The 25030-nt window shown below is 37.4% G+C and overlaps 1 pseudogene; it reads right to left on the bottom strand.

Moving 5' to 3' along the window:
- Nucleotides 1-681: 681 nt before the first annotated feature.
- Nucleotides 682-25030, bottom strand: part of LOC118575139 — a 96361-nt pseudogene continuing 72012 nt past the window's right edge.

The raw sequence follows: 25030 nt of genomic DNA, 5'->3' as shown, positions 1-25030 counted from the left end.
TGTCTCTTTTTTAAACTTGCAAAAACTGTATCCACCACACAGCATAGTCCACAGCTTGTAGATACCTCTGTGTAACTTGGCCTAGGTCAAGCCTGCATGCCACAAACCTGCCATAGAGGAGCTCAAACCCACAGGCTGTTACTAAGGTGAGAGAGACAAGTAGGAAGTTATTTTTAGCTCTGTTTTAGAATCTTTTTTCTCAGGTTTTAGGTGGAAACTTGAGCTGTTGGATGCCATTTGTAGTTGGAGTTACTCCAGTCCTGCCCAGCCCTATGAACCTCAAAACTGCTTATAAAATAATCACTCAAAAGCTTATATTAATTAAAACTGCTCAGCCGTTAGCCCAGGCCTACCACTGACTAGCTCTTACACTTAAACTCACCCCATTTCTGTTAATCTACATGTCACCATGTGTTCCATGGATTTATCTGTTGCCTTTACATGCTGCTTCCTGGATGGCAGGCTGCCTTCTCCCCTCAGCCTTCCTGTTCCCAGAATTCTGTTCTCTGCTCATCCCACCTATGCTTCGTGCCTGACTACTGGCCAATCAGAATTTTATTTATGTAGAGCTATATCCATAGCAACCCCTACTATTACTGCATAACACATTTGTCGTACAGTTCAACTAATCTTCATCTTTGCAATTCATCTCTTAAAATACGAAGTATGTTTAGTTTTGAACTAGGTTTTGAGAAAGGTATTCCTTCTAGAATGTGGCCTTTGCCTGATATGAAGAAGTGAATTTTTATCTGGCCTTATTAAGATAATATAGCATTTTGGGGCAAAAATGAAGCCAAATAAGGCTGCACTAGAAGCCAAGATAGAGAAGACTTCCATAGCCACCATGACCTTCTCCTTTGTGCTATGGTAGATAGGGAGGAATGTAACCCAGACACAGAAGAACACTAGCATGCTGAATGACAGGTACTTGGCTTCATTGAATGTATCCGGCAGATTCTGGGACTTGAATGCCATAGTAAAGCTCCCAAGTGCCAAGGTCCAGAGGTATCCCATGACACCATGGAAGACAAAAGATGAGCCCTTATTGCACATAATGATGATATTTTCATGTCTAGCATAATAATCTTGGTCAAGGAATAGAGGAAAAGTCCCTAGCCAGATTTCACAGAGGACAAGGTGGATCAGAGTACATATAGGGATAATAAAGTTTGGGGCCTTTGATATTATTAACCACCTCATCACTCTCCTTTGAAAACTGACTTTGAAGGCAATAAGCACATTGATAGATTTAGCCAACACAGTGGCAAGAGCCACAATGAAAGCACCTCCAAATGTCATCTGCTGCAGGACACAGGTGGAAATGTAGGGAAGACCAATGAAGAGTAAAGCACAGAGGAAACAGACAGTGAGTGTGATGAGCAACATGTAGCTGAGGGTCCTATTATTAGCCTTGACAATTGAAGTGTCTCTGTGCTTCACAAAGAGTCCAACAACCACAGTGTGAGTACAGAGAACAGAGCTATGGTTGTGAGAGACATCCCCCAGGGGTCCTTATGATCAAGAAAACTCACAGCTTTTTGGAGGCACTGATTCTTCTCTGTGTTTGCATAATGACTTTCTGGACACTTCATGCATTGATTCACATCTGATCAGAAATGAAAGTTATCTTTAGTCCAAGCTGAAGGCATTCATTTTTTTCCAAACCATTTCTCTGTGTGTGTTGACAGGACTATTACCTACATTACCTTATTTTTTCCTCAGGTACAAAGAAAACTAAACTCTGTGGTGAATAATTGCTTATTTATACCACCCATCTTCTTTATTAAATATTTTAATTAGATAGATAGATAGATAGATAGATAAGATATAACTTGTGTAAATCCAACTAAGTTCTCTTTCCTCCTCCTCCACTCATCACTTTCTCTCAATATTCCCTCACAACATAGTGTTCTCACTATTTCTCCTTTTTAGATATTAATATACAATGAGCCTATTCAGTGATCCTAATTTATACAGGATGTTGGGGCACTTACTTGAATATGAGTAACATTTCAGAGTCCATAATCTTAAAAAAAGTGATCTCCCTCTTTTGGTAGTATTCATCAATTTCCACTAGATTCTCATCTTCCTTATGGTGATATAAATCTAATACCCCTTAAACATTTTATCTCTTATGAACTTTCACTGCCTCTTGTGATATTGGTGCATCTCTTTTGTAAGTCATTAGAATACAGAGTTAAAATACATAAACTTACTTCATTTCTGATACCATATTATAAGTTATATCCACATTATGAATTGGACATATTGATACTGCAAAAGAAGGAGAAAACCCTTTGAAATTATTTTCATAAAATGATGTTCTTAAGCCTTAGTTCTTAATTTTCTTATCTTTATCAAATACTTGACTTGTCTCTGTTGAGGCTTTAGTGAATAGGCATTACTTCATTGTTAAATGCTTGAATAGTGCATAAAAACAGTTCTTATTCCTTTTGGGAAAAGGTCAGACATACTGAAAAAATTTTAAGGTGTGAAATAAAACACTCATTAATATTATGTTCTTGAAAATTTGTAAAGTTTCTCTTGAATTTGAAGTACATGAACACTGATTTGTGCATGTCAGGTTTTCACTTTCATTTTTCCTGTTTTTTTTTTTAACTTATCACCAGACTTTCAATTTTATTTTGTTGGTAAAATTCAACAGACAATCCAATTTGATTTAGTAGAATAAAACTTATTTGTACATATCTTGTTAATTTTGTTTCCTTGAGGTATTGTGACTCATTGATATACCTGTTCTCAGGACCTAATTTCACGGTATGGTGTCATGCTCTGTTACTTCCTGCCCTTTATGTGTAGGTATTTTTTTCTTTTCCTTTTCTACTTTGTAATGAATTATTGACATGTATAATGCCATCCTTTACTAAAGGCACACAATACACATAATAAATCTACTAAGTATTTACATATACACATACATATATATATATGTATACATACATAAATGATACCTATTTTAAGCTACTGTAAACTTTTTGTATAATATTAAATCAGTAATCTCAGCTTCAGGTGTCTAACATAATTGAGCTACATAATTTTGTCATGTACATTATTAATTAGGAACTATGATCGACTTTGGGTAAGTGAACCATTACTGATATATATATGTGTGTGTGTATGTATACATATGAGTTGTGTGTGCATAGATGTTCAGTAAAGAATGTTTCTTATGACTAACATTTTGAGGACATGGTCTATTATATCTCAATGTAAGAAATCCATGGAAAAAGATGCAGAAAGACTGTGAAGTCGTGAAATAATGCAAGGGAAGATAAAATCCAGAAGCAGGAGGCTAGTTGAATATATAAACTCTAGGCATGACATTATGCATACAATGTGTGAAAGCTCAGGCCAAACTAAATATCATCAGGCATGGAATGCTGGTATGAGATCCTACCCTTAACTAAGAAGCTTTTTGACTTTATAGCTGACATAACAGGAAAACTATATTTTTCATTTTTTTTGATTAATTTCTTTCTGTAGTGGGAGATTATCTAGATTAGTTTCCTTTATTTTATTTAAAAAATGTTTCGTTCATTTTACATACTAACCACAGATACCCTGTTCATCTATCCTTCTGTTCTCCCCAGCCCTCCCCTCCCAACCCACTCTCAATCCCTCCTCCAAAAGGGCAAAGGCTCCCATAGGGAATCAGCAAAAACTGGGACATTCAGTTGAGGAAAGACAAAGTCCCTCCCTCCTGCATCAAAGCTGAGCAAGGCATTTCCCCAGAGGCAATGGACTCTAGAAAGCCAGCTCACACATGAGGTATAGATCCAGATCCCACTGCCAGGGGCTCCTAAAACAGACCCAGTTGCACAACTGTCTCCCATATGCTGAGGACCCAGCCCAGTCCCATGAAGGCTCCACAGCTGTTGGTCTAAAGTTTATGAGTTCCTACCAACTTGGTTCAATTGTCTCTGCAGATTTCTCCATTATGATCTTGACCTCCCCTCCACATGCAACCCTTCTTGGAGAGCAGTGGATGAGATATCTTTTTAAATTTATTATTTTTATTATTATTATTATTATTATTATTATTAATAATTTATTATTATTATTATTATTATTATTATTATTATTATTATTTCTGCACTGGTGTTTTTGCCTGCAAGTGAGGATGCTGGATCTCCTAGAACTGGAGTTACAGACAGTTGTGAGCCAACATGTGGGTGCTGGGAATTTAACCCAGGTGCTCTGGAAGAGCAGCCAGTCCTCTTGCCCACTGAGCCATCTCTCCTGCCCCAGAGATATCTTGACAGAGGGAGATACTATGTGGTAGAAAACTCAGGTGCTAGGAAAATTCCCAGGAATCAATGAGGATGACCCAAAATTAGACTAAAACTAATAGTGGAGATGATGCCTGAAGTGGACTATCACAGTAATCAGATTTGTGAATACCCTAACTGTGATCATTGAGCCTTCATCCAGTAACTGATAGAAGCGGATCCAGAGATCAACAAGTAAGCACCAGGCTGAACTCTGGGAGTAATCAAAGAGAGAGAAGACTCAGTCTTTAAGAGTGTGATTAGTCCATACTCAACAAGGGGTCCTGAACCAAAAGGGTTGGGGTAGCAAAAACTGAATTCAATGAGTCTTCTTATTTTTTTAAAGAGAGAGAAGTTAGATAGGAAGAAAAGTGGGAGATTTCAGAGGGTATGAATATGATCAAAATACATAGTATGAAATTTTCAAATAATAAAAATTATTAAAAATTTCAAAATTGATATAACCTTGGTCACAAATTTATTATTACATATGGAAATACTAGCTTTTAAAGATTTTTCTTCCTAGTGTAATATGCTGAGAAGAGGTTCATGACCTCTTATTCAAATGGAGATTCTATATTCCATTGCAGCTCTTAGGTCTTGGTACAGCTCTCCATAACAGATTATTTAAACTGCCTTGAGGATATTGTTTCATATACCATTTCTCAAAGTTGGAACAGAAAAAAAAAAGACATAATCATATTCATTAGGGAAATTTGAAATTTTTGTTACACTTTACAGTCAAAAATTATATATTGGGGGTATAAAACACAGATTTCTAATCTACCGTTCTGTATGAAAAAGCTTGAATGGAAGAATCAGGTCAATAAACTATCCAACACTTAGTTGAGTCTGAATCATTACTGAAATATAGTTAGTAAAACATCCAAGTTTGTTACTTTATTACCATGTGTTAAATTACATGGAGAAATAAAGAATGTTGATCATTACAGAAGAAAGGTGTTTCCTGTAGCAAATAATACTTTAAGTTGATCATGAATATTAATCAATTATAAATTTCTATGCCTATCTGCACTATTTCAACACATGGTAATACACAATTCACATCCTAAATAATATAAATAAATATCTCTCCAGATATTTTTCAATTTTTAAGATAATGAAGTATCCAGTAGAAATGTGGAACCATTAACTATAAGATTTCTACTGGGGTTAGGGATTTAGCTCAGTGGTAGAGTGCTTACCTAGCAAGCACAAGGCCCTGGGTTTGATCTTCACCTTCCCCCCAAAAAAAAGATTTCTACTTAACCTGTCTCATTGGAAATCTCCTTGTCTGTACAAGGAGTGCAATCATAGCAGCAAACAGCCTTGCCCTCCAGGGAAACTTTCTTGAATCCAGGTCCACAGTTCTCACTACATACAGCCTGAGGAATCTGAGAATAATGGGAGAAAGTCAACAAATGCTAAGTGTTTATTTGAAAGCCACAATAAATATTGTTTTTCAATATCATGTAATTAACCCACAGATTTTATTTATATAAATGTGGAAAGTTATTTTGAACATCTGTGCCCTATGCAAAGTTGGTCTGAGAATTATCATAGTGTTAGACAGTTGTACCTTACTGAGTTAGGGACAAGTTTGATGCAGGTAGGTCAGTGAAGACAAGACCTAGAAGGTCAAATGGACTTTCCAGATGGATCCTGTCTATGCACTTAGTTTCTAATGTGCTGATAACTGCTATTTTCATCATGATTGTGAATCTTGCTTTCAACTTAAAAGGACTTATAATCACCATAGAAACACCTTGTTTAGCATTTCAGAGCATAATCTTAAAGGGGAGTTAAAATGGTTCACAATAAAACTAAATGTCACCATTAAATTGAGTGTCTCCATTCCGTTGGCGGTTGTCTCAGAATGAATGAGAATGAGATAAAGTGATTTATGGTATTTACTTTTTTTTACTTACTGAGGATATTCCTAAAGCAATAAATTTCAAAAGATAAAGGCTGATTCCTCATGCTGTCAGCCAAAGAAACACTTTCTTAAGTTATATTATATAAGCCTTTATTTGCAGTAGTAGAACAGAAGAGAAACACACACACATGCACACTATAATTATTTCCCTTTCAAGAGATAGAAGAAAGAAAACAACTATGTTCTGTAATTTTTAAACATGAAATAAAAATGACCTACTCAATTTTAGGTAGAGTGAAGGTCTTCTAATGGAGACATTGTGCATTGGTTTGAAGGAAAAGTAGTAATTACAGGGACAGATACGTGACTATACATTTCCTCAATGGTGGTGCTACCTGGGGAGTTATTAAAATTTTAAGATTTTCAGACATATTGGTAGAATTATTTCAGTGTTGGTTGATTTTGAACATGTATGAGCCTCACCCCAATTCCAGTTTTCACTTTCTGCTTATAATGTGTGGGCTGAGACACTTCGTTTCAGGTTCCTTCCCATCTCTCCGCGGATGCGACACACTGACATGCCTCCTGACCATAAAGGATCTCTTGTAACTTCAGAACTGTAAGTCAAATAAACTCTTTTTTCCAAAAGTCATTTTTGGTGATGGAGTTTGATCATAGCAAGAAAGCATAACTTGTTCAGTTTTCTGCTATAAATAGAGAAATGTTCTATATCTGAATGTCCTGTGAGACATTGTGAAGATTGTACATCCCACTTCTCAGGTGTACTTAATTTGTGTAACATTAACAAAAATTAACCCATGGATGACTGAATAATAACAGATATCTACAGCTAAAAACATATTTTAATTATCAGGGGATGATAGAACATTGTCTTGTAGTAGTTATTTTTTGTCTTTCTCTACTGGTAGTTACATAGTAATAGGTTGTAATATCAAATCAGGAGTTGTTATATTGGAGGCAATATTTGTTGTAATAATAAGTATAATTAGTTTAGATAATACATGACTCACCTTAGAATTGTTTCCTGGCCATCTTATCATCTGTTCAGACAGACAATTGTTGACCCTGGGGAGCATTGAGTGAAAAAATTCCTACTTTCACTTTTTGTCAAAGACCCTTTGGAAAATTCCGAAAGTTGAGAATATCATACTTATCATCTGACTTCTGTCCAAAGCCATGTTGGCTCCCACATGGATATTCCTCAAGAAAGTATGAAGCTGAAAGTGAAGCAAGGATATATTTTAAAGTAGGTAACAGATGTTGATAAAAATGGATTATAGAATTACTCTCATTGTTCATAATCTCTGGAGTAGGACATAACATTAATGTAGGTTTCATTATGGTTGAACAATGGTAACCTAAGTTAATTGGATACCATTGTACTTCTGAAGGACAGTCAGCCACAGGAAAATCTTCTAAACATACTCAGGAAAGGAATCAGTGTGTATCAGATAAAGTAAATTTCAACATTTTAAAACAAACATATTCATTTACACTCAGTGTGTCTCAGAATACAGCAAATAAAATGTAGGTTCTAATGATTAAATGGTAGTTAAAAGAAACCATTCATGTACTAATAGCTTGGGGTGAGCTGTCACTATTTAACTTATTAAGAGAAATCTTAGTTTTCTAATATAATCTATCAACATGAGAAGATTGTGCAGCTAATTGTGACACAGATTTTATATTCAGTAAAATCATTTCCACCTTGCCACTAGCACCCTATTCCTCAACAACACGCACACAAAGATCATCACTGACCAATAAGATAAAATAACAAATGATTTTCCTGTGGTGATCACACACACACACACACACACACACACACACACACACTGAATACATATATACAATGCTGAAATATGTAATACCTAATTTGGTGCCTCTGAAGATGATGAAAAATTACATTGTTGATTCTCTAATGCAATAGAATGGATATTACCTGCCAGGGGAAGAACAACATTCTTTCCCCATTTCCAAATGGTTGCATTTGTTCTCGCTGAAGAATCATCTCATGAAGACTGTAGGCCAGAATATAAACAGACTTGTATGTATGGCAATTGTCTTCATTCATTGTCATGTCAAAAATGTATCTAGGTAGGAGTTCCAATGAAGCATTGGGTTGGCAGTTCTCCAAAAGATGACAATCCAACTCTGAAAATGAAAACTTGAAGAACAAAAACCAGAATTTAAGAAGGTCTTCTGGGTATTTATAAGGATTAACTGTTTGGATAAAATTTTTAAATTCAATAATCTGCTCATGGTAGTGTGAAAAAATGAGACTACCATGGAGTGGATCATGCAAGAAATAATCAGCCATATTTGTAACACCCCACTGAGAGGTCATAACCCAGACTTTTGTCATCAAAATCTGTTGCCCTGGATTTCTCATTAAACCTTGTAGTGAATCACTGTCACCATAAATGATAATGATATTGGCCAATGATTCCTTAACCATGACAAAACTTTTCCAGTATTTGTTTGAAAATGAATTCCAGGTGCTTTGGATCATTTCAACAAAAGCTATGCAGACTTGATTATTCTCCATATTTTCTCTTATATGTGATAGAAACTGAGTTTCTCTGTGGTCATCTGATACAATAAGAGCCATCCAGGTCCAACCAAAATGAAGCATCAAAGAGACCATGGCAGGAGCCAGACGTGAGCCTTTGGGGGCCATCTGATAGAGAGAATGAAACTGTTTTTGATCACTCAAAAGAGCATCAAAAGGCCCAACAGTAAGATGAAGAGGAAACAAGAGGAAGAACAATGTCATAAATCACCATCTCTGTTTTGCAGGAACTGATGACAATGGTCAGCATGAAGATGGATTCATCCTGATGTTAAAGGCAAAGTTCTCTGACAGGATTTTTTCAGAAATTTACCGGCCTGACCTAAATTTTTATTAACCCCCTTGTCCTGCATCCTCCTTTTTCTTTCTTTCCCAAGGGACTGAAGCTAGAACTGCCTTCATTTGTACAGGCACTTGCCATCAATAGGTAAGTAATCCAAGAGTCTGTCTTACATTTACATGCCTCTGACATGGCAGCAAGAAGACCTGGCTCTTTTTTCCATACAACTTTGATAGGATCACATAAGATCATGTAAGTATGACCCTTATAGTTGGCTCACTGACAGCTCACTATACATTCTATTGTACTTGATACATTAAAATTTTGTCCATGAATGTAAAAAAAGATGACCTTACTAAGTATAATATTTCCTATTATATTGTTCTTTGTTGTATATCTTCTACAGTTAGAGGAGAATAAATATTCCTCCATTAAGACACATAGCTTTCCAAGAAAATATCTTCAACAAAGAATACCACATGGCAGATGGTGGTGGCCACACCTTTAATCCCAGCACTTGAGAGGCAGAGGCTTGCTGATCTCTATGAGTTAGAGGCCAACCTGGGCTACAGAGTAAGTTCCAGGAAAGGTGCAAAGCTACACAGAGAAACCCTGTCTCGAAAAACCAAAAGAAAAAGAAAAAAAGAAAACCACTGAATTATTATGACTCCTATTTCAAATAGTTGTAATTCTTCACAATATTATCTTTTGTGAGCTTATCTGGTTTGAGACCATTTCTGTATGTTGCGCGCGCGCGCGTGTGTGTATGTGTGTGTGTGTGTGAGTGTGTGTGTGTGTGTGTGTGTGTGTGTGTCACTGTGAAAATGATTGAGTTTTAAATGTTATGATCACAAGATAGAGGACAACCTCCACAAACAGTTCTGTACAGTAGGAGGTGTACTCATGAATTTTCTCTGGATCTGAACTCATCTAATCTCACTTGCACCTGAAACAGTTTTACCTTCTGAGATATTCCTTATTTTAGTGTCAATGTCTAAAATTTAGAAAAATAGGTTTCATAAGAATATCATAAAATAATAATAAAAATATAGTGCCAGGCATTGGAAACCTGTTTTTGAATTGTCTTTTTGGGGGAAATCTAAGAGACTTCCTCCAAAAATACAGGCTGTAGCCCATGCCCTTTGTGTATTCCAGAAAGAGAAGATAAGTTCCTGTTGCTGAAGACGGTCACACACTTCAGACAGTAGGTGAGAGTATCTATCTAGATTTACCTGGAATCCTCCCTACTGAGGATCAGCTCCCATAGTTACAGAAGTCATTCAAGCTCACAATGAAGAAAAGCCATCAGTAGTCCTCAGTAGTCCTGTCCATCTGTAAGGCCAGTGAGTGACTGCACTAGTCAGCAGAACAAAATGTTCTGACAGGTGGAATCATGACACTTGTAGACGTGGGTAACTGTCAGTTATGTAAATGGAGTGAAGGAATTATGGGATAGGAAGGGAGCTGTGTCTTTCACTGTACTTCTACATCTAGACAACCCCTCCCCCCGTATAATGATACTTCTTTATATGGTAGACACAGATCATTATAGGATACAATAACTTTTAAAAATATACTGTTTTACCAACAGCAGTGTGTCTATCCCCAATTAATACATTTACCACACAACCCCTACACTTAAAAATCAGGAACTTTTGTAGTAGAGGGGTTATATAAGCCAGAGGAGTGGGAGAACTTTTGCAAGATATTGTCTTCATATTAAGAGAGACACTATGAAGAAGGGTTAAGGGAGTAACTTTGAAGGATTTGGTTGGAAGTGTCAGGAATTAATGTGAGTGAGATAAATTACTTGAAAATCTCAATGTATTATTAAATATTTTTATTAAAAATAATTTATTTTGAAAATAACTTCCTGTTGTTTCTGAATTTGATGGAAAGACGGTATTGCTAAAAACAATATATAGGTGAGTCATAGAACACAGAGCTATCAAGCTGGTACTGGACTGCATTCTTCCATCCTAGTGGATAACTTTCACAGTTCAACTAGTATAATAGGAGGCTGTAGTGGGTAGCCATTCCAGACTTGGCCTGGAAGTTCCAACCCCCATTGAGGCTTTGGTAATGGTCATGCATACAAGGCAGGGCTGAGAGAGGACCCTGAAGACCCAAGATCGAGATGCGAGGGATCTTTTTGGTGCCTGGACCCTGGACTCTGGAGGTAGACCAAGCAGAGTTCTCCAAAGAACACCGCCGGACTATGCCACACCTTTGCCAGACCCTAAAACCTACCTATCCCTTCATTTGTACATTAGCCAACAAAATAAACCTCCCTTTTAACTATGTGGAGTGGCCTTAATAATTTCACCAGTATCTGGCACCCAACGTGAGAGCCATGTGATATGAGACAGAAGGAAACCAAAAAGAAGGGACCATTGTCTTCAAGACCCTAATTCTCTCCGTGCTTACTCTTGATTTCTCGGAATCCTTTCTTACATGTCATGTCATCTTTAAATCCAAACCTTCCATTCTGATTAAAAAAAAAAAAGTTTTTCCAATAGCAATCTCTGAAGTCTCCAGAAGGAAGATGGGGCCCCAACAACAATAATTCTACCCAACCCAGACTGATGTCATGGTAATCATCATCATACTACACTTCTTGCCAGAATTTCAGACAGTCTTACCCATTGCTCTGAGACTTGCTGCAGAATCTACAGTTAGTCTAACTGAGATTTAACTATCTGAGCTTTCTCACAGTACCCAACAGAAATACCTCCACACCCTAAACAGCAGGAAGCAATTCTAAAAAAATGATGCCCCTTCTCCCTAAGGTTTCATATTTCTCAGGGTTATGGATGATGGTTATAGGGTAAGGGGTGGAAGAAACTATTAAACTCAGTATTCTTCTTAAGGAAAGACAAAATGTCTGAAAAAAAGGGAAAAATGGAACGGATAGGTATAAGATATTATGGTAGATTATTGTATACACTAGTAAACAAATTTAGTAAAATAGCAAATTAGATAATTTTCAGTTATTAATTTTTATATGTTGATACAAATATAAACTATTTTTAAATTCCTGTTTAAGATTATCTATATATTGTATGAGCTGGCTGTTTGGAACCCTAGGCTTACACAGGGACACATGCTCAGCCTGGAAGGAGGGGACAGGACCTGCTTATACTGAATCCACCATGTTTAAAAGAATCCCCAGGGGTGTCTTTGTCCTGGAGGACATGGGAATGGAGGGGAGGGGGTGGGGGGAAGGTGGGGGTTGGAGCGGGAGGGTGTAGGACAGGGGAACCCATGGCTGATATATAAAATTGAAACACATAATAATAAAAAAAGAGTACAACCAAAAAAAAAGAAAGAAAATGGAAAAAAAAAGAACTTAAGAAATTAGACATCAAAATGCCAAACAGTCCAATTAAGAAATGAGTTATAGAACTAAACAGAGAATTCTCCACAGAGGAAGTTCAAATGTCTGAAAGACAGCTAAGGAATTGCTCCACATCCCTAATTATACTGGAAATGCAAATCAAAACGACTCTGAGATACCACCTTGCACCTGACAGAATGGCTAAGATCAAAAACACAGAAGACAGCTTATGCTGGAGAGGATGTGGAGCAAGGGGAACTCTCCTCCACTGCTGGTGGGAATGCAAGCTTGTACAGCCACTTTGGAAATCAATATGGCACTTCCTGAGAAAATTGGGAATCCATCTTCCCCAAGACCCAGCTGTAGCACTCAGGCATATACCCAAGGAATGCTCCATCATACCACAAGGGCATTTGCTCAGATATATTCATATCAGCATTGTTTGTAATAGCCAGAACCTGGAAACAACCTAGATGCCCTTCAACTGAAGAATGGATAAAGAGAATATGGTACATATACACAAAGTGTACTACTCAGCAGAGAAAATCAATGACATCATGAGGTTTGCAGGAAAATGGATGGATCTAGAAAAAATCATCTTGAGTGAGGTAACCCAGACTCAGAAGGACAAACATGGTATGTACTCACTCATAGGAGGATACTAGATGTAAAACAAAGATGACTAGACTGCTACACAACTCCAGGGAGGATATCTAGAAAATGGGACCCTAGGAAAGACCCAGGGATCACCCAATGACAGAGAAATGGATGAGATCTACATGAACAACCTGGACGAGAGCAGGAGAAATGAAGGGCAATGCTTGAGGGAAGGGAGGCTTGGGGGAGCAGGAGATCCCAGCTGGATCAGGAACAGAAAGGGAGAACAAGGAATGGTAGACCATGATGGATGAGGACCACATGAGAACAGGTGTGGGCAGAGTGCTGGAGAGGTCCCCTGATGTCCACAGTGATGCATCGTCTGTAGACTGCTGGCAGTGGTCGAGAGAAAGCCTGATCTGACCTAGTCTGGTGATCAGATGGCCAAACACCCTGACAGTCAGGCTGGAACTCTCATCCAGTAACTGATGGAAGTGGATGCAGAGATCCTCAGCAGGCCCTAGGTGGAGCTCCGTGTGTCCAGTTGTCAAGAAGGAGGAGGGACTGTGGGAGCGTGAATTGTTGAGCCCAGGATTGGAAAAATCACAGGGACGAAAGGCCAGACGAACGGAAGCACATGAATTGTGAACCAAAGGCTATGGAGCCCCCAGCTGGATCAGGCCCTCTGGATAAGTGAGACAGTTGAGTGGCTTGGACTGTTTGGGAGGCATCCAGGCTGTGGGACCTGGACCTGTCCTTAGTGCATGAGCTGGCTGTTTGGAACCTGGGGCTTACACAGGGACACTTTGCTCCGCCTGGAAGGAGGGGACTGGACCTGCCTGTACTGAATCAACCAAGTTTAAATGAATCCCCAGTGGAGTCTTGGCCCTGGCAGAGATGGGAATGGAGGGGAGAGGATGAGGGGAAGGTGGGGGTGGGGGCGGGAGGGGGAAGGACAGGGGTACCCATGGCTGATATGTAAAATTAAAACACAAATATAATAAAAATTTCATTAGTCATTCTAAATATATGTTTCTTCTGCTAACTATAAATATATAATACAAATGGTCTTTACATCTCCCTTTTCAATTAAAAATTAAAGCTGGCTTTGTAATTGGAGTGTGGCTCTCTTTTTCTATAAACACAAGCATGCCTATTGAAGGAAAATCCAAAATCTCTGTATCATGTCAGATGAATAGAGCAAGCAAAGTTCTCTTTTCTACCAGAATGCAGATTTAAATGTGTGTGTGAACACACACATATAATGCATGCATTTGGAGAATTTCTTACATGTATGTAGTCTTACGAGCACATTTTATTCATAATCCTGTTATATTTTCCTTGAAAAGACAGCAGAAGTGCTCAAAGCCTCCAACCACTAAGCAATGATAAGGGGATGAAAACTTTAAGCACAAAATCTGATCAAGGTATGTTGGATCTGTTTTTTCTATATAGAAAGGATCAAAAATTATGTTCAGTTTATATAAGTTCTAAAATGTGGGGATTTTTGCAGCTTGAATGCTTTATTATTAGATTTTTTTTTCAGAGCTGAGGACAGAACCCAGAGCCTTGCGCTTGCTAGGCAGCAAGCACTCTACCACTGAGCTAAATCCCCAATCTATTACTAGATTTTGAAAAATGAAAAAGCACCATGATAGGTCTGGAGTACATCATACAAGTTCCTTGTTAGGAGGAAAATGGGAGAGAGAAGAAAGACAGTCATGCTTAAGTACATGAGTTCAGCAAACAAGGAGGTTAGACACAGATGGGAAAGAAGCCACATTGCAGGGAAAATGGCTTCAGAGAAAGAGAAAGGAAGCACAAGATATCACAGAAGCATAGTTAGGATCTGTCCAGAACCCAAAAGAAAGAAATAGAAAGAAAAAAATGAAATTAGGATATTCTGAATCAGCACTCAGTTGTGTTCAAAATCAAGGAAAGTTGTGACATACTCAAGTACATAAATGTTCTGATCTGAATATTCACTATCTTTACACACAAGAAAGTTTAATCCTATATCCTATGTATTATTTAAAATTAATTTTGCATTCTAATATATTTCATGCACATTAATTTTTAACAACTTTGAGTAATGTGTGTGAAAAACTTAAGAAATTGGCAAAAATGGTGAGAATAAAAATACAAGATTCTGTCTCTTCCTAAATGTATTTTAGCAACCTATGATGTACAGTATTGTCACTGGATGATAGCTGTAGTAGACGGACAAACATATTGAAAGGTTTAGAAATCTCAGAATGTGCTGTAGGAACAATTGTCCCCACATTGCATAATTTCACTGGAAATCAGAGATGTTATTACATATTTACTCAATTACATTAGATTTGAGAGTGACATTGGATAATTTAATATTTTTAATCATGTTAGACAAAATCAGTCTGAAATGGTCCAAATTATTACTGAATGGGAATACATTGGTAGATACACATATATATTTCTGTAAGTGACACATTGAGGTAAATATTAAAAGAATTTCCATAGTGCTAACAATGACATCCATGAGTACTCACTTCTGCAAGAACACAAAAAACATTCTTACACCAGTTAGTCTTGTGTGTATCTGATTAGCTACCTGCGTGTGTGTTTCTGGATGTATTGTAAAATACCATGGCAGATTACACATTCTTTGTGAAATACCCTAAGAAAAGGGGAGCTAGCAAATAAGATCTGCACGCTAATGAAAAGTACAAAGTGAGGATAAAAATGTACAGTGGTGGACCTTGTTCTCCCTTTCTGTTCTTGATCCAGCTGGGATCTCCTGCTCCCCTAAGCTTTCTTTCCCTCAAACCTTGCCCTTCATTACTCCCACTGTCATCCAGGTTGTTCATGTAGATCTCATCCATTTCTCTGTTATTGGGGGATCCCTGTGTCTTTCCTAGGGTCCCGTTTTCTAGGTAGCCTCCCTGGAGTTGTGTAGCAGTCTAGTCATCTTTGTTTTACATCTATTATCCTCCTATGAGTGAGTACATACCATGTTTGTCCTTCTGAGTCTGGGTTACCTCACTCAGGATGATTTTTTCTAGATCCATCCATTTGCCTGCAAACCCCATGATGTCATTGTTTTTTCTCTGCTGAGTAGTACTCCATTGTGTATATGTACCATATTTTCTTTATCCATTCTTTAGAGGTCCCCAGAAATCCACAAAGATACATCCTCTGTAGACTGCTGGCAGTGGTCGAGAGAAAGCCTGATCTGACCTAGTCTGGTGATCAGATGGCCAAACACCCTAACAGTCATGCTGGAACTCTCATCCAATAACTGATGGAAGTGGATGCAGAGATGCTCGGCCAGGCCCCAGGTGGAGTTCCAGGAGTCCAATTGTCGACAAAGAGGAGTAAGAGCGTGAATTGTTGAGCCTAAGATTGGAAAAGCACAGGGACACATATCCAAATGAATGGAAGCACATGAATTATGAACCAAAGGCTGTGGAGCCCCCAGCTGGATCAGGCCCTCTGGATAAGTGAGACAATTGAATAGCTTGAACTGTTTGGGAGGCACCCAGGCTGTGGGACCGGGATCTGTCCTTAGTGCATGAGCTGGCTGTTTGGAACCTTGTTCTTACACAGGGACACTTTGCTCAGTCTGGAAGGAGGGGACTGGACCTGCCTATACTGAATCCACCAGGTTTAAATGAATCTCCAGGGGAGTCTTGGCCCTGGAGGAGATGGGAATGGAGGGGAAGCTTGTGTTGGGGGCGGGAGGAGGGAGGACAGGGTAACCCATGGCCGATGTGTAAAATTAAAACACAAATATAATAAATAACAAAAAAAATGACAAAAATAAAGGTAGCCATATAATTTGGATTTTAAAAAAATGTACAGTGGCTACAACAGAATGGACGCCAAATTATTTATGGCTTTCTAATAAATCAATGCAGGGCTGAGGATTTAGCTCAGTGGTAGAGCACTTGCCTAGCAAGTATAAGGCCCTGGGTTCAATCCTCAGCTCAAAAATAAAAAAGTTCAAAAAAAACAAAAAAAGTCTCATAAATCAATGTAGTCCACATAGGCCTTCATACAAGAATGTAGAGAACATTCAAAGATCATTGCTGATATTAATAGAAAAGGCAAGCCTGGTGGTGGTGGCACATGCCTTTAATCTTAGCACTCGGGAGGCAGAGGCAGGAGGATCTTTGTGAGTTAGAGGCCAGCTTGGTCTATAGAGTGAGATCCAGGAAAGGCTCCAAAGCTGCACAGAGAAACCCTGTCTCGAGAGAAAAAAAAAAAGTCCACAGAGCTTCAATTCATGGGGATAAAAAAGAATAATTATGAGGCCACAGGCAACAATGGATGGAAGAGGTCAGAATCATGATATAAATAGGCATAAAGACATTTTCACTGCTAATACACAAAAGGAAAACAGATTGGGGGAAACATGCAAGCTGACTTTGTCTGAGTTATGCTACAGAAAATTGATAGTTATATCTCTTTATTGGCTTTTTTCAATTGCTGAAAAATACTATGTACATATATTTATATGTGTATAGTGTCACTCTTAACTATTTGACTTCAAAAAGAGAATAAAAGCATTTATTGCTATTATTAAAAAGCAATGTTGATAAATCTTGGTCATTCCAAGTATGGATATTTGTTTGAAAATTTTGACATTTTATAATTAAAGTCTTATCCTGAAAGTTTTATTAACATGACTGCCTAATCATGATATGAATTAAGAAGACAATAAGAGACATAACAAAGTGTCTGGGAGAAAGATCATAGGATCTTATTTCTAGACAAAGAACTAGAGGCAACTAAGGAATGTCAAAAGTCAGAGAAATAGTCTCCTACAGGATAATGCAAAGCCATTGAATATCCAATAGCAGATGGTCATCCTCAAAACTATGCATAGGAGAACATTTGTGTAGACTGATATGCTTGTATTTAGGAGCGTGTGTGTGTATATACATATGTTTATGCATTAACCATTTTTAAACAGTCCATAAGATTGGAAGGGAGGAAGAATAGTTACGTGACAAAGTTTGGAAGTAAGGAAGGAAAAGAGAAATACTCTAATTATATTACAATTTCAAAAATAATTGAAGTAATAAAAATTTTTAGAACAAGCATCGCACTGCAGTATTTTAGAATGAACTACAAGGAAATGCTTTTCGATTTTGATGTGTGAAACTGCTCACAAAAGGGCATATATTTATAGTAGAGGAGAAAAACTCCTAAAATCCCAATTGTAAAAGATAGTATTCCTATGATACATTGTTTTTTTTTTATTTTTTTATTTTGAGCTGAGGATCGTACCCAGGGCCTTGTGCTTGCTAGGGAAGGGCTCTACCACTGAGATCCCCAATCAAAAACAAGATTTTTTAAGATTTATCTATTCATTATGTATACAGAAGAGGGCACCAGATCTCATTACAGATGGTTGTGAGCCACCATGTCGGGAACTCAGGACCTCTTGAAGAGCAGTCGGTGCTTTTAACCTCTGAGCCATCTCTCCAGCCCAATACATTGATTTTTGTCAAATTATTAACAGAAGAAATGTTTGGAGATTTACTATAATCTATTTTGACATATCTAGTCAACCACAATTTAAAGTCGATAGGGTTGGACATGTTCTTTATCTCACATATTTCTAAAGACAATGTCAATTTTAATTTGGAAAGATAACAGGCACCATCAATAACAGGATTTGTCATATGGAAAAAATATATGGTTCACCTAGGGCAAAAACCTAGCACTGAGTATGGGATGAGTTTGATATCAATGCACACATGGTGGGAGGTTAAGTTGCCCTTCCACAGAGGTTCTCTCATTGGCAGGTGAGACTGGAGGTGTAAGTGTGCATGGACACACACAAAAATTTTGGTAAAAATGCCTTGTAAAGTCTGTATCATGTGCAGTCCAATATACTAAGTCATGTTGCCCCAAAAGATAACTTACATTAATCTGGAAATTGATATATAGTTTAATGTTCATATATCATTTCATCTGAATAGCTATAATAGCCCTAAAGTAAAATCTGTTTATACATACACTTTTTATAAAGTGGTTGGGGATTTAGCTCAGTGGTAGAGTTCTTGCCTAGCAAGCACAAGGTCCTGGGTTCAATCCTCAGCTCAAAAAAAAATTTAGAACACACAAAAACCAATGTAGTGAAGGAAAATTCCTGCCCACAGCTTATAAGTTTTGTAATCTTGATAATTAAGATGATGATTTCTAGGTATGTAAAAATTCTATACATGAAAAGAGACAAAGAGACTTAGAAAGCAGTCATATTCCCTCTTTTTAAACATATATGCACTCCCACAGTGTAATAAAGAATGTAATCAGAAGCCTTACAAGATAATTTTAGCTTTGAGATAAATACACCTCTTGTTCCCCAACTTGTATGAAAAATTAGGAAAGGTATTATACAATGGAAGATTTTGAGGGAGGAATGGAAAGGGAGAAAGACATGCATATTACTCTTTTGTAGTAACAAAAATATTTCCCTACCACAAACTTAATTTACTTTTGTTTCTGACTTAATAAGAAACAACTCTAAGTGGCCACAATCCTGTCATTGTGACTTATGACCACATCCATGGAAATGGGATTTAAAACTTATTAGAAATGCATGGGAAGACATGTAAAAGAGAAAATATGACTGGTACTAAAATATTAGTAAATAATTAATATAACTAAAAAATTTTGAGGACAGGCAGAGCTGCTGAAATAAAGACAATGTACTTCTATACATGTATCTGGATGCATAGACTAACATGTTGAAGATTTATTCACCTGCAAGGAAGTAAAAAAAATTACAACTGTAGGAAAAAAAATAGCTAGAAATGGGGACCAGAATTTTAAGCCAAATGGGTCATAATCTGAAAGTAAAATATCATATATTTTTCACATTTATATCTAGCATGTATATTGTGAAGCTACAGTATTATATCCTCTATAATTTAATGGTAAAACCCCATTGCTGAAGACACCACATGCTGAATCACATAATATAGAGAAACCATGTTACTCATCTGAAAGATGCAGTGTAGTATGAATCTTAAAGGGTCTTGTTAATAAAATCAAACCTGAAGCGAGTTATTGGCATGAATGCTGGAAGATCAGAGAAGCAGAACAAGCCACAGCTACCTCACCTCACCAGTTCCTCAGCTGGTCTTTTTTCCTCAGACTGGAAGCTTCTGAGTCCTCATCCAAAATGAGTCTCAGCTGAACTGTGCTGCTCCACAACCTAAAAGCTTCACCAGCCATATGCTGAATCAGCCAAATGCTTCTAGTTTCTGGTCTTCACGCCTTATATAATCTTTCTCTTTCTGCCCCACTCGCTGGGATTAAAAACTCACTTTCTGGGATTAAAGGTGTGTGTCATCATGCCTGGCTGTTTCCAGTGTAGCCTTGAACTCACAGAGATCTGTCTGGCTCTGCCTCCCAAGTGCTGGGATTAAAGGTGTGCGCCACCACTGCCCAGCTTCTGCTATGGCTTGCTCTGACCCATTTTCTAGCCACAATTTTTAGCTCTGTATCTAGTGGCTGTCTGTTCTCTGACCCCAGATAAATTTATAAGGGTGCACAATATTTTGGAGAACACAATACCATCACAATGCAGCTCCTCTGGTTTGATTTTATAGTGCTGGGAAACTGTGAATCATCTCATAGAAGATATACAATCATCATATTCACCCAACTGTGAAAGATAATAGGTATATTTTGGGATTTTTTTTCTCACCCACATTTCAATTCCACAATAAAATTACACTCACTGATAGAATGGATGTGAATTAATTTGTACAAGGGTATTTCAATCTTATCTTCCATCCCCCAACCAACTATTGTTTCATTGATTCTAGGCTTTATATTTGTTTTTGTTTCTATTTTATTGATCTAAGCCTTGAGTTCAATTATTTCTTGCTTTCTAATTTGGGGTGTGATATCTTTCTTTCTACAAATTTCATGTGTGCTATTACATTAGTAGTGTAAGTTATCTCTGCTTTTTTCATGTAGACATTTAGTGCTGTGGAATCTCCTCTCAGAACTGTCCTCACTGTTTCCTCTACCCAACTATGGTATGCTGTGTAATCATCTTCAATCAATTTTAGAAAGTCTTTAATTTCTGTCTTAACCTCCTTTTGATTCAGTAGTTAGTCCTGTATTTTCCATGAGTTTGTAAACTTTCTCCTCTTTCTCTTGTTGTTGATTCCAGACATAACCATGGTGCTCAGATAGGATGCAAAGTGCTATTTCAATTTCTCTTGTGTCTGTTGATACTTGCTTTGTATCTGAGTATGTGGTTAATTTTGGAGAAAATAACTCTTAGAACCATTTGTCTTCTTAATGTCAGCAAGCTTCAGCATTTTTTTGCTTAATTTTTGTCTGCATGCTTGGTCCAGTGATGAGAGTGGGGCATTGTAGTCTTCCACTATTAGTGTTTGAGAGTCAATATGTCACTTAAGACATAGTAGTGTTTTATTTACATACTAGTGTATCCTTAATTTTAGTGCATAGATGTTCATAACTGCAATGTCCTCTAGGTGGAGTATTTCTTTGCTGAATATGTAATGTCCTTCCCTATTTCTTCTTATTAATTTTGTTTTGAAGCATATTTTATCAGATAGGATGGCTATATCTGTGTGCTTGTTGGGTCCTTTGCTTGGAATATACAGTTCTGATCTTTTTTACCTGAGGTGATATCTATGTGTTACCTTGATGTAAAGGTGTGTCTCCTAAGCAGATGAATGTATTCTGTTTTCATATCCACTCTACCAGTGTGTATAATTTTATGGTGGAATTGAAATCATTGAGATAGACAGATAGTAATGATGAATGATTGTTGATTTCTGTTATTTTGTTGTTGTTTTGGTGGTGGTAGTAGTGCTTGTGTCGTGTGTGTGTCTGTGTCTGTGTCTATGTGTGTATGTCTTTACTTTTATGATTTGTTTTTTCTGGAATCATTAATTCCCTGTGTTTCCTAGGGTGTGATTAACCTCTTAGGTTATATTATTTCTCTAGTGCCTTTGTAGGACAATATTTATAGACAGTTATTGCTAAAATTTGTTTTATCGTCAAATACCATAATTTGTCTATCGATGATGACTGTAAATTTTATTGGGTATAGTAGTCTGGGTTGGCATCAAAGGTCTCTTAGAGTCTGTATAATATTTGCCCATGATATTCTGAATTTTAAAGACTTCACAGAGCAACAACAACAAAAAAAAATGCTGTGTGGTGGTAGTGCATGCCTTTAATCCCAGCACCCAGGAGGCAGAGTCCAACAGATCTCTGTGAGTTCAAGGCCAGCCTGGGCTACAGAGTGAGTTCCAAGAAAGGTGCCAAAGAAACTCTGTCTTGAAAAACCAAGCTGGGCAGTGGTGGTGCACCTATAATCCCAGCACTTGGGAGGCAGAGGAAGGTGGATCTCTGTGAGTTCGAGGCCAGCCTGGTCTACAGAGCTAGTTCCAGGACAGCCTCCAAAGCTACAGAGAAACCCTGTCTCAATAAAAAAAAAAAAAAGACTTCACAGAGAACTCAGGTGATAGGCTCCGACTTTATGTGTTAACTGGTTAATTGATCATTTTCCATTTCGTATTTTTTATACATTCAGTATTTTTACTGCTATGTGCCAAGGGAAACTGTCCTTCTGGTCCAGTCTACTTGTTGTTCTGCTTGCTTCCTCTAACTTTTTAGGAACTTCCTTCTTTATGTTAGGAAAAACTCCTGGTATGATTTTGTTTAAATGTTTTCTGTGCCTTTGATCTGAGTTTCTCCTTCTAGTCCAAGAAGAAACTTGGACATATTCTTAGATTTAGTATTTCCATAATATTCCACACTTCCTGGATGCTTTGTGCTAGGAGTTTTTAAGATTTTATATTTTCATTACTAAGGTATCTGTTTCTTCGATCATGGTCAGTACCTAAGATTCTCTTTTCCATGTTTTATATTTTGTTGGAGAGGTTTGTATCTGAGGCGTTTGAGTTCCCACATTTTTAATTCCAGATTTTCCTCAATTAGGGATTTATTGATTCTATTTCCTGTCTTGAACTGTTCTATTGATTTCCTTTCATTGTTTAGTTGCATTTTCATAGATGTTTTTAAGAGATTTATTCTTTTCATCTTTAAAAAGCTCTATTATATGCATAAGTGGTATTTTACATCTTCGTCATGTGTTCCAGCTGTGTTACCCTACTCAGTGGATACACTAGAAGTGTTGGGGGGCTCTAGTGGAGACATAGTGTTATGATTATTATTGATTACATTTTTGCATTGATGTTTAGGCATCTAGGTTTAGTATGATCATATTTCTAGGTGTTGATATCTGGACTAGTCTTTATTTTCTGGACACTGTGTCTTTTAATTTCTTTTGCCTTTTCCCATTGTTAGGAGAGTATTGTGTCTGATGTTACCTGGTAGGAACTTTGTCTATGATAGTTATAACTTTAGTCACTGAGCCTTCAGGGAAAATATGTTTCCAGTTATTGTGAGATGACACTTATAAATGGAAATGAGGGCTGGAGAGATGGCTCATGTTTAAGAGCACCGACTGCTCTTCCAGAGGTCCTGAGTTAAATTTCAGCAAGCACATGATGCTCACAACCACTTATAATGAGATCTGGTGCCGTCTGGGACACAATGCAGGCATAATACTGTATACATAATAAATAAATAAATAAATAGATCTGATAGATAGCCTATTTCTTTAATATTGTAACTGTAATTCTTGCTTGATAATTGTTTTGTTATATGTAATTTTACTATGTAAAAGTTAAAACTTTCCTTTTAAAAAAAGAAAAGGGGAAGTGCTGTGGATATTGCTCTGTGTAAATAAAATTCCAGATACATGTATAGAAGTACATTGTCTTTATTCAGTGATATTTCACTTCTCTTTGTGTCCTGTAGAACATCTGGCAATTTTCTCTGCAAGCAGGAACCTGAAGGACCATTTTGCCAAGCAAAGTTCAGTGGTCACCTTCCTATGGGTCCTGCATGTCCAGTTGATCAAGCAGTCCAGGCAAGGAAAGTTTCTTGCCCAAATAGCTATTTTGCCAAGGTGAAGATAAACTCCATAAGGAGTGTCTTCAATGCCCATCCTCCTCTCTGAAGTAAATTGGTGCTGCCAGGAGCAGACATGTCTCATTGTCCAGAAACTCTAAATTTTTTAAAACCTTTTAAATGCCATATTCAGTAGGTCTTTGAAGTGTTCAAAGATTGCCTACCTAATTGAATTTTTTACACCCATAAGAATATTCTTCATTATTATGACTATAAATTGCCCTAATTTGTGGACTAGTGTCATGGGCTTTTATGTTAACTTTTGTATGGTTTAATTTTCTAATTTGACTTATTTTCATGCTGTTACAATTCTTTAGATGGTACATAAAATTAGAACAACACATCTACACAATTATTACTGAGGATTAACTAGGACAGCAGAGGTGCAGTAGCTCAAAGCATAGAATCAAAACAGGAAACATGATTTCTCAGTTAGTTGGCCTATTTGGAACTGAATGATTTAGCAGAACCATTAAAATGAGAAATAAATGGATTGTACTGGATGTGGACATTATATTAATATGCATACATAGATGTATCACAGAAGGAAAGAATCTCAGAGACACAGATACCAATCAAGGTAGAATACCTAATTGAATTATATCTATGTATACTTAGAAAACTTAACTAACATGGCTACAAGTTTAACATGGTGTGAAGAGGCAATGGAGGGCAAGGGATGGAGGAATGGGAGCCTAGGGAAGCAGGAGGTTTAAGCTGTTAAGCTGGAAAGAGAACAGAGTGGGAGAACATGGAAAGAGATACCATGATAAATAAAGGCACTATGGGGATAGGGAGAAACATAGTGTTAGGGAGCTTCCCAGGCATCTACAAAGATGACTCCACCATAGGCTACTGACAATGGTCTAGAGGGTGCCTGAGCTCACTTACTCTGTTGATTGGATGGCTGAATAAGCTAACTGTCATCATAGAACTCTCATCCAGTGACTGATGGAAGCAGATGCAGAGATCCACAGCTGGGTGCAAGGTGGAGCTCCAGGAGCCCAATCAATGAGAGAGAGGAGGAATTCTGTGAGCA

Source organism: Onychomys torridus, unplaced genomic scaffold, assembly GCF_903995425.1.
Source record: "Onychomys torridus unplaced genomic scaffold, mOncTor1.1, whole genome shotgun sequence".
Lineage (NCBI taxonomy): Eukaryota > Metazoa > Chordata > Mammalia > Rodentia > Cricetidae > Onychomys > Onychomys torridus.
Note: the sequence above shows the minus strand (reverse complement) of the source record. Positions and strands in the feature narration are given on the sequence as shown.